The 10,756-nt window shown below is 37.9% G+C and overlaps 1 non-coding gene across 1 annotated transcript; it reads right to left on the bottom strand.

The window, feature by feature from the left end:
* Positions 1-4,739: 4,739 nt before the first annotated feature.
* On the bottom strand, positions 4,740-4,929 carry LOC143402637 (U2 spliceosomal RNA). Its single transcript, XR_013091720.2, has one exon. It is a non-coding gene; the product is annotated as a U2 spliceosomal RNA (small nuclear RNA).
* Positions 4,930-10,756: the final 5,827 nt, after the last annotated feature.

Genomic DNA, 10,756 nt, shown 5'->3' with positions numbered 1-10,756 from the left:
CCCCAAACTACCACCATCGCCACAAAACAAATATCCTCTACACATAAGTTTTTGCTTGGTTTTACTCCCTTGGTTCAGAACTCATAGGCAATAGAATATGGGTGTGGTTACCTAAATCTCTTAAACTCTTAAAAAGCAGTGCATCCTCTTATTATCCCATCAAAAAGCCCAGATTTATAGAAAGAATGTGACAGTACAGAAAATGAGGGCTTGGTGAAATGGACGTTTTCCAGGATAGAGGATGGGACTCTGTGGGATGAAGGATTCTGCCCCTTGCCATGCACAGAGGAAAATTAATAGTAGGTTCAAGGCAGCTCACTCTCCTTTTGTCCCCTGGTCACAATCTCTTGTCTTAGAGATCCAGGAAAAGGGCCAGAGGAAGCCGCTGGTGTCTGCATTCTCAAGCTAGTTCAGAACCTGCATCCACATTAACTCTCCACCCCTGGGAAGCGTGGTTGAAAATCAGACTCATCCACCTTCTTCCCATTTTCTGTCTCCTTAGGCACAAAAAGAGAAATTGTCTATCTTCCCTCTGGAAAAAGTACTTTCTTTCGTCTGCACTGGATTCCCAGTGTCTCTTGCCACTAAATTATTCATCTTCTAAATGTGACATTTTTCCAGTTGTCCTTTCCATTAATAAATCCTCATGTGTCTCACCATCTTCCCAGGTGACATTGATGGCATCGATTTGCTCCCTCACTATAACTTTCTCTTCTGGCCTTGATACGTTAAGTCATCTCAGGAGTCCCTCCTCAGTTCTCCCTCCTCCCCACCATCAAATGTAAACAAATCTCAGTGTCAGTTGAAGGATTTCAAGTCCTGCAAACCTGACTCATCCAGCAAGACTATTTACTTCAGAGGGTAAAATCCAGAAATCATGATTTTTTACACAATGTTTTTCACATAAAAAGGCAACAGGGAACTTTGCAGCCCACAGAGAGAAGGGGTTTTAAGTGAGCCTGCAAAAATATTAGGGAAAAAAAATCGTGATAAAGTAATGCTTAAGCAATTAAAGTGGATTTTACTTTTAAGATAAAGTTCAACCATTTGGTTGATAAATAGGACCAGTTTTATATATGAAGCTTACTTATTCTCACTCAATACCTTGTAACATAACTGAAGAGTAAAAACGCCCTTTAAACTTTCTACTATGTAAAGTTTCTTTGGCCTCCATTCATGTCAATTTTTAACAGTGTTAACCTTTCACAGTACACATCATCTCTCTGAGGAATTCCTGAAATTTTATTTCAGTGTGAAGGATCTTATATTTATTTTATTTATTATATTATGTGTTGCTTGTTTTTGTTACTGAAAGCTCTGTCCTTGTCCCCAATAATTTAATAAGGAGGACACGGTTTCGAGAGAAGGGAAAAAGGTTTATTGCTTTGCTAGCAACAGAGAAGCACAGGGGACTCCTGTTTAGAGGCTGTGATTCTGTCCATCAGGGAGAACAGAGGGCTTTTAAAGAAGCTCTTCAAAGGCTGCATTCCAAGTGTGCCCTCATGCAGGGAATCCCAGATGGGCCTGGTTGGTGTGTTGAAATTCACTTGTTTATTTGGGAGATGGTCACTTCCTAGATCTTCCAGTGACATCTTCTTCCTATGGTGTGTGTGTGCTCAAGGACAGATAACTTAGCCTAGCATGGAAAAAGATAACCTTGTTCCCCGACCCCTGGTTAGGTAGGGGAAGAGGGCGAAGAGGAAAAGAAAACCAAATGCTTTTAAAACAGGCCTCAAAGCAGAGAGGGCTATAATCAAGCAGTGACATGTACCACTGTTACACCTCCAGTATTTGAGGTGGTTTAAAATAAAACAAATACAAAAATAATGCAACTATTTAAAAAGAAAAACACAAAGAACAAATATGCTACTTTAGTAGGACATATAGCTACACTGACCACTAACTTTAGCTCTGAGCTTTCTAACCGCAAAAGTGCAAGAGGAAACAGAAAACATACCAACATTTCTAATTAGAAAACCAAGTTTTATCTGTTTTCTTTTGAAACCAAATCCTAGAAGTTTATGAAAAAGAAAACTTTAATTTCATTTTATTGGGGGAAAAAAAGCATTTATTCAATACTTACAGTGAGCCAAGATACTAGGATTACAATGTTAAACATCTGAAAATGGTCTGTTAAGAGAGAAGTCTGTTAAGAGAGACAAGAATGAATGAATGAATGCATAAATAAACAAATAAATACAAGTTGCAATTGAGGAAGTGTACAACTAGGGGACTAACCCAGACACAGGAAGGCCTCCCTGAAGAGATGACATTTAAAAATCAAGCATGAGATAAAATACAGTTTCTGTACACAGACATGATTCATGGGAGAACAGGGTCTGGAAATGCTTCTCTGGATCAGATTTTGAAGAGCAGAGATCCAAAATGCATTTGTCAGATATCTTTCTCAGTTATGTAACAAATAGGCAAATTGGAACATAGGCTGCAAGTCTGAAATGAATATGCCTAAGTATGAGGACAGGACAGAGCTGACAAAGGATTTTAACATGAGGGCTACTTGAAGTTAGATCCTCCTTAAGTAGCAGAATCTGCTTGAGGAGTCCTTCGGGGGTGTGTCTGCCTACTTGAGCCCTTCTCCAAGGTCTCACTTGAGTCAGACTTGGGTCTTATAATTGTCTCCACACCTTCTATTTAACTGAAAGAGAGACTAGTAAGAAATAGAGTTTTATGATAGAAACAGTTCAAAATCAAATTTCAGGTTAAATAAATTAGAGATCAAAACCCCAGAGGAGGGAAAAAAAAGTTACTGGAAATCTTTGTTTCTTTGTTCTTTAGTGTGCTGGGAAAGAGTGATCAGAAGGGGAGACCACAAAGGGAGAGATGGAAAAGGTTGAAGATTGGGAGAAGGAGGGGTGCGAGCCTGCCTCTGCGTTAAAAGGAATATGATGTTGAAAACAACTGACAAGCAGAAACAAGCCTAAATGCTGTTGCTATGGAAACACTGTACCATCTGTGTTCTTACCTAACCTACATTAAAGGGTTATATAACCCGGTAACTGGCTAAATATTAAAGTGGACCTAACAGTGAAACATGTTATTGTTATTATTTTTTAAAATGGTGACTCTAAGTCAAAATGAAACACTGCACAATCATTCTTTTTTACCTACCTCCAAGAGAACGCTCTGTAAAGCAATGACATTTTCCCTTAAGGCAGCAAGACATGCCCCCAAGTTTCTGCAATGGCCCTGATTTTCTATCCTTGAGAGTCTATTATTTTTATTTATTTTATAACTAGGCAATGTCAAAATGCTTGAAACACATATATTGCTTCAATTGTGGTTGATTTACAATTAAACCAAAGGTAGTCTAAAACACAAAAACTGTCCTTTCCAAGAAAAAGGCACTCTCCATTGGCCAAAGATAAATCCGGTTTTCTTAAATATATGAATGTGCAAAGAATGCACTGTTCCTAGCACAGAGAATATTCGAAATCCATATTCCACATTGGATATGGAGCTTTCTTGTGCAGGAATTATGGCAAGAAGTATGGCATTACAATTGGTCTAAAAATCAGCTCTAAACCATCCCATCTACCCATGGTTTACAACAGGTATATTCAAAATGCCAGATCACAGATAAGCAGCTTCCAATCATGATGAGCCAGAATGGAGCAGGTTTGGGTTTTGCCAATTTCATCCCCAGACCATCTTTCAATCTCCCTAGAAGAACTATTTCTTATGCCAGTCATTTCCTAGTCTGTATTTTCAGCCTTCAATACTTTCCCATAAATAGCCTTCAGGCACCTCAAAGTTCAACAAGTTTAAAGATAAATTCAACATTTTCACAACCTATTACATGTCTTGTTTTCTCTATAACAGTTACTATCCAAGCTCAGAAGTTCAAAGCTACCTTCCCTCTGCCTAGGTAACTAAGTGGGTTATCTCAACTATCATATCTTAGCCTAAGCTTTCATCAGTTGCCAAACAGGTATCTTTCTAAAGTTTGTTGGGAAGGTTAAATGAGAAGGTGCATGAAACATGCTCAGAATAGCACCTGGCACTAGAAAATGCTCAGGAAATGGTGGCAGTTTCATAAGCATCCCTTGCCAGAAGACTTTGTGTTTCAGTCAGCTTTTTCACTGCTGTGACGAAAGGACCTAACCAGCACAATTGTAGAGGAGGAAAAGTTTATTTAAGGGCTCACAGTTTCAGAGATCTCCATTCATAGATAGGCGGCTGCCTACCTTGGGGCTCAAGGTGAGGCAGAACATCGTGGTGGAAGAGTGTGGCAGAGGGAAGCAGCTCACATGATGATCAGAAGGAGAGAGAGAGAGAGAGAGAGAGAGAGAGAGAGAGAGAGAGAGAGAGAGAGAGAGAGAGAGAGAGAGACTCTACTCTCCAGCTACAAAATATATATCCCACAGCCATACTTCCAATGAGCCACTTCCTCCAGCCACACCCCACCTGCCTTCAGTTACCACTCAGTTAATCACATTGGGGATTAATTCACTGGTTAGGTTAAGGTTATAACTGAATTATTTCTCTTCCAAACCTTCTTGCATTGTCTCACACGTGAGCTTTTGGGGACACCTCACATCCAAACCATAACACATCCCAAGTTCCTAACCTATATTCCTGAGAACGGTACCTCTCCATTTTCCCCATGATTGTTCTCTGCTCCCTTCAGGGCCCTAATTTTACAGAGTATATAATGATTTATCCATAGAAGTTTTCCTATACTATTGTGTGTTGTGTGTGAGAACTTGTCTTTTTTTTTTGTTTGGTTCATCATTCTTGGAAGTACTGTAATAGCAGGTCAACGCGTGGAGTGGAAGGAGCAAGCTCCTATTCCATCTTCCTGCTCCAAAAATCCATTTAATTTTTGTCCTTGGATAAAGGATGTATCAGATATTAAACTGACAAGAACAGACACTACACTCAATCTTAGCCAAAAGGCTGAGGAGTGATATAACTTGCCTTTTGAGGTTAGAGGCTTCCAGATAGAGAGAAGGCACACTTGATCAGTATATACAAGCAACATAAGGAGCCCTTCTTTGCACCTGATTGAAATGGCTAGACCCTGGACTTGGAGCAGATGCCTAACAGGATGAGCCATGGAGGGAGGTGGTGATTAGTGTGTTTCACGTGGGAGGAATGGGAATTATTTCAGCTAGGAGGTGGAGTGTAGTTGATGGTTTCCAAAAATGGCTGCATTGTTATTTCACATCCCATAAGCATTTGCAATGTGTCTCTGACACTTTTCTCTTTAAGAGATGGAGTCTATTTTCTCTCTCCTTGAATCTGGGCTAGCTTTGTGAGTTGCTCAATGAATAAAATGTGGTATAAGTAATGTAGGTCTGACAGCCTCTATATAAAAAGTTTTAAAGCTCTGTTTTTACACTCTGTGAATGCTTCTTCTAAGAATTCTTCCTTGAGACCACAAAACTGTAAGAAAACCCAGGCTGGCTATTTGGGGGTAGTCACACATTTAAAATCAATGTGCCATGGCTGACAGCCCTAGCCAATCTGCCACTCAGGTGCAGCCACATGAGTGATGCCAAGAAAGATCAACAGAAGAATCACAAGGCAACACGTGCAATTGTGAGCAAAAAATAAACTACTGAACTATTAATCATATAAATGAATGCCTTAGTAATCTGGTTCCAATCTTCCATTACAGCTCAACTTCTCACTCTGTTCTTGAATTTACATCAAAAAGTATTAAGACAAATATTAAGATCATAACTTTGTTCATAGAGTTTTATACAAGTCATCCTAAATTTGCAAAGTTGTGATAAATCTATAATATTTATAGTAAATTTTAAAATGGGAGTAATTAATTTACTAAAACTAAATTCAAACCTAGATTTAAATTTTAAGTGCTAATAGGAAATATGTGACATGGGAATTCAAGCAGCTGAATGAATATTTTTATGATCCAGCAATTGTTGCTGCAGCGTTCAGCACATGAGAGTCAAAGTGTGAGTTTTGCAAAAAAGACTTTGAACATGTGTCTTTACTCTAGTCAGTTTGATTAAACAAATTCACAAGATAAATTATTCCCACTGAGTGAATCAGGAAACAGAAACAAAAGACTGAAGGCGTTATGGCAGATTAGTCACCAGGAAGCATCTGGAAATGGAATCTTGGTGACAATTTTTAATTTGGTTATTTCTTTCTGGACATTTGCTTATAAACTAAAAATTTTAAACCCCCAGTGGAAAGAATCCAGAGGTTTCTAATTTGGAATAAACAAAATTTTGCAGGCTTTTAAAGATCAACAAAAGATTGGCTGGCTTTGCAGTTGGAAAACATGCTTGAATGTAGAAGGGGTCTTTCCAGAATTGAAAGACAATGGGGTGGAACAGCTGGCTAAGGAAGCACTCAAAACCCACCTGTCCTATGTCTTCCCAATTTGGGGAATGGATAGAGGACTGCAAAGCTTACTTTTTGCTGAAGGAAAAAAAAAGTTGTCCCTGCTTACGATTCTGGTGATGTCTGAAGTCTCAGGAAAACCCTTACACAAGATCTTAAGGTTTTAGGTGGTAAAAAACGTTTTTGATCTTCCTTATTCTTCTTAGTTATATATATATATTTGTATATTTGTCAGCAAGCAAAATAATTATATATATGTATATATATATTTGTATATTTGTCAGCAAGCAAAATAATTATGTAAATAAATTATATAAGATGTATTTATGTAAATATATATTTTATATAAATATATTTATATATTTATATAAATAAATATATAAATGTTTTATAATAACATAATATATAAATATATATTACTAAGAATATATATGTATATATGATATATATGTAATATATCATATATACATCTGACATAGTAACCTATAACATATATATTAGTAATATATATACTATATATATTCATATATATATATATATGGTGTTACTATATGTAGTATAATATGTATATTACTATATGTATGTACATAGCTATCTTCTTTTGTATTATCAGGCTCCTAAAAGTTTTATTTTTTTTTTTATATTGAGAATTTGGACTTTCCTGTTGTCACAATTATGTTTTGACTACATTTTTCCTACCATGATGAACCCTGCTAGGTAGTTACACAGTGCCTGACACCAGTTCCTCACAGGAAAGTCTGACCCTTGGTGCCTGCCTGACTGGCTTGCAGACCCTTTAGACCATTTGCTCTTTGGTTAGAATGGTATCGGTTACTGTGTCAAGGAAATTTAATCTTTAGCTTTTTAAAAACCAAACCCTACATTCTTCATTTTTACTCCATTCTTTTTTTTTAAAATCATTTAAGCTCAGGACAATCTCATTTTCCAGATGAATTTGTATAAATTAATAAATTTTGTCATTTACTTACATGCTAAAATCTGGATGAAAAGTTCTGCTAATAAATAAACTGCATGAATAACATTGTTACTTACAAATGAGTGCGTTTTATTTTTGTTTCTTTTAATATTTTGTTTTTAGTTGTAGTTGGACACCATACCTTCATTTTATTATTTATTTATTTATTTTCAACAATTTTTTAAAATATTTTTTTAAGTGTAGATGGACACAATACAATGCCTTTTTTTTTTTTTAATGTGGTGCTGAGGATCAAACCCAGCACCTCGTACATGCTAGGCGAGTGCTCTACTATTGAGCCACAACCCCAACCCCCTTTTTGTTTTCTTTTAAACAAAATTATTTAGATTTTGAATGGGCATTATTTTCACAATTAAACATCAGACTCTAGTTTTGAGATAGATATAAATATTTTTTCCTGGTTGTTTAAAATGAAAACACATTTTGCTTCTTTATTGGCACAGAAACAAATACTCACAGTATATTTTCGAAATCCTTTAGACCTTTAGAAGGGACACACTGCTGACTTCACTACCAGAACCCCATCCATCCACGTTTTTATAAGAATGTAAACAATCTGTTTCACATCATACCTTATTGCACATAGGCCTGGTTATTCCCAAGACCATTGTGATCTTGGGTGATGCGATTTGGTTCAGCTAGTCTTACAATTTTCTGTGATTTGGAGCTTCCTATCCCTAGCTGAGACCTATGGCTTCTAAGCCACAGCAGTAGAAGTCTAGCCTTGCTGTAAAACATGGATGAATAAGAAAATCAGCAGTCTGATGGGCAGAACCAAGGATGGAAATTAAGAGTATTGGAATATTAAGCTCAAAATATACAACGGGGCAAACCACATATGCTGAGCTTCCAGTTTACCAGGCAGAATGCTCTTCTTAGTTGAAATCGGAGTGGCTCTTTTCACTTCTTTCTTCCATCTTCCTTATCACTATCTCCCTCTTCAAACTTACAGTTCTGTTGAGTGTTTACCTCTCGGCTCTATGGCCTTATTGGATACTCCAGCTTTTCTTCAATTCTTCCCCTCCCCACTGCATCAGCCTAACTCCACAGGGAAAGCTGTACCCAATACAGATCCACTGCACCTTTGGGTGTTTCTTCAGCCACTGCAAAGAACAGTAGCAAGAGAGGCCTCTGGCCTCCTAGGAGGACAGTTACCAATGGAACCTGGACCAAAATGTACCAGGATCCTCCCTTCAGTACCTTTAGCTCTTTTAATTTCTAGACTATTAGTTGATCATTCATGTCAGAGACTCTTATTTTTCATAGTTTGAATTGGCTGTTAGTTTCCTGTAGACAGAAAACATGTTTAACCCAAGGTGTTGCCCAAAGGGCTTGGCACATTGATCCTAATACCAAGAAGTCCTGACTTAATAGGATCCAGAGCTTCCTGCAAAAAGATGACAATTTAAAGTGAACAAGGGAAAATTCTGACATACAAAATTGTGCATGTGTGTGTGTGTGGGGGGCGGGGTATGTGTGTGTGTGTGTGTGAGGGGGGGGGGCGGGGGCGGAGAAATCCAACTACCCAGGAAGCTGGCTCCTCACCCTGACTGTGGCTTAGACAACTTGAAGTGCTTGTTGACACTGCAAATGTTCCTCCCTTACCCATTCCCCTTACCACCAGTTTTGGATCCTGAGATGTAGGATACAGATGGAAACTGCACTTAATTCATTCAGGTGATTGTTTCATGCCTGGCTAGGTCTAGCTAGGCACACTGCCTCCAGGGAATGCTGAAACACAGAGCCCTGAGTTAAGAAAGTGGCAAGACTAAGTCTACCCTGTAAAATTGCTGGTGAGGAGGAAGGTGTAGTACTCCATACTTAACTTTGCTTCCTATCGGGGCTGGAACCAGGAAGGGTGGAGATTCAAGTTGATCATTTACACTAAACATACATAGACTTTTGTTGCAAGAGGTGTCTCCTTGTCAGCAAGCAAAAGAATTTCCCCTTGTATGATAAGCTCCTTTTCCATTCAGGACATCAGATGTTGGAATATATGTTTGAGGCTGATATGCTGATAGTGAAAGTAATTAGGTAGTATTGGCTACAAATTGAAAGTTGTATGAGAGGAAAATAAAAAGATATGCAAAGGGAAGGAATTCTGTAATATTAGGAAAGTCTCTCTGCCTATTAAGGACATGGCTGAGACACATCCAAGTGAGTTTAAGAGGAATTTCCAGATCTAATACTGTATTTGTTTCAAGAATATGCCCTGCCTTGGCCAGGTGTGGTGGCACACGCTTATAATCCTAGCAGCAAGGAGGCTGAAGCAGGAGGAGCTCAAGTTCAAAGCTAGCCTCAGTAACAGTGAGACACTAAGCAACTCAGTGAAAACCTGTCTCAAATTAAATACAGAATAGGACTGGAAATGTGGCTCAGAGATTTAGTGTCCCTTTGTTCAATCCCAGATAACCCTGCCAAAAAAAAGAATGTGCCCTGCCTTTCCATAGTCAAGATCCAGATCTGCACCTGCCCTGCCCTCTTCCCTACTAACAGGGGCTCTCCCACTCAGAGGAGTGTTTCCCTCTTATTCCGTGTCTCCTCATATATCCAGCCTCTTTCACCCCCAGTCCTACAGCATGGTTAAGTCAACAAAACTGGGTTGGTACAATCTTTTTTCTATGACATTTATTAATGGTTCATTCATACACAGTGGACATAATAGCCATATCGATCCAAAAAGTTAAATAGCTACATTCCCATTAATTGTCAGAATTCTAAACACTAAATCAGTGGTATCTCATCCTGGCTCCCTTTATTATAAAGCAATCTTATTTTCTACTAATGCTTGTGGACACAGAGTTAGAAAGGCTTGGCTAAAAGCTTACCCATTTATTTGACTAAAGAAGGCAGGCTGTTCAAGTATCATTTCTTCTGTACCCCAGCAAATAGAAAGATTATTGCATTTCTGCAAATGGAAGCACATTTCTAATATCAGATTAGAGAATTTTAGAAATACAATCATTATTCAATCTATTTTAGAGATACACTGCCAGAGATAATGCTGCTTTTCCACACACTGATTTTACATTTGCTTCTTCAAAGATTGCAAGACATTTTGCTGATATTTATATTCTAGAGTAAAGGAAGGAAGGCACACTATTACTATCCATTTTGGTAGTGGTAAATGATTCCAAGGAGGCAAGCTCTGACAATGAAACAGAAATTGGATGTAAGCTTCACGTCCAATAGCTGATAGTTAAATAACCTTGGATACTCATTTAACCCATTGAACTCACTTTTCTCAGTCACGCATTTTTTTTTCATTCAACATACATTTCTTGAAATATGTGCAAATGTTTATAGCTAGAAGAATTAAAAAAATAAAGCACTAACCCTTAATTGCATTAAAATAAATAATTCTAGGGTTCAAGGAGGAACAAATCAAAAGGCTTGGACTTCATTTCATTCAAGACAAGTCAC

Source organism: Callospermophilus lateralis, chromosome 6, assembly GCF_048772815.1.
Source record: "Callospermophilus lateralis isolate mCalLat2 chromosome 6, mCalLat2.hap1, whole genome shotgun sequence".
NCBI lineage: Eukaryota > Metazoa > Chordata > Mammalia > Rodentia > Sciuridae > Callospermophilus > Callospermophilus lateralis.
This window is presented reverse-complemented; position numbering and strand designations above follow the sequence as displayed.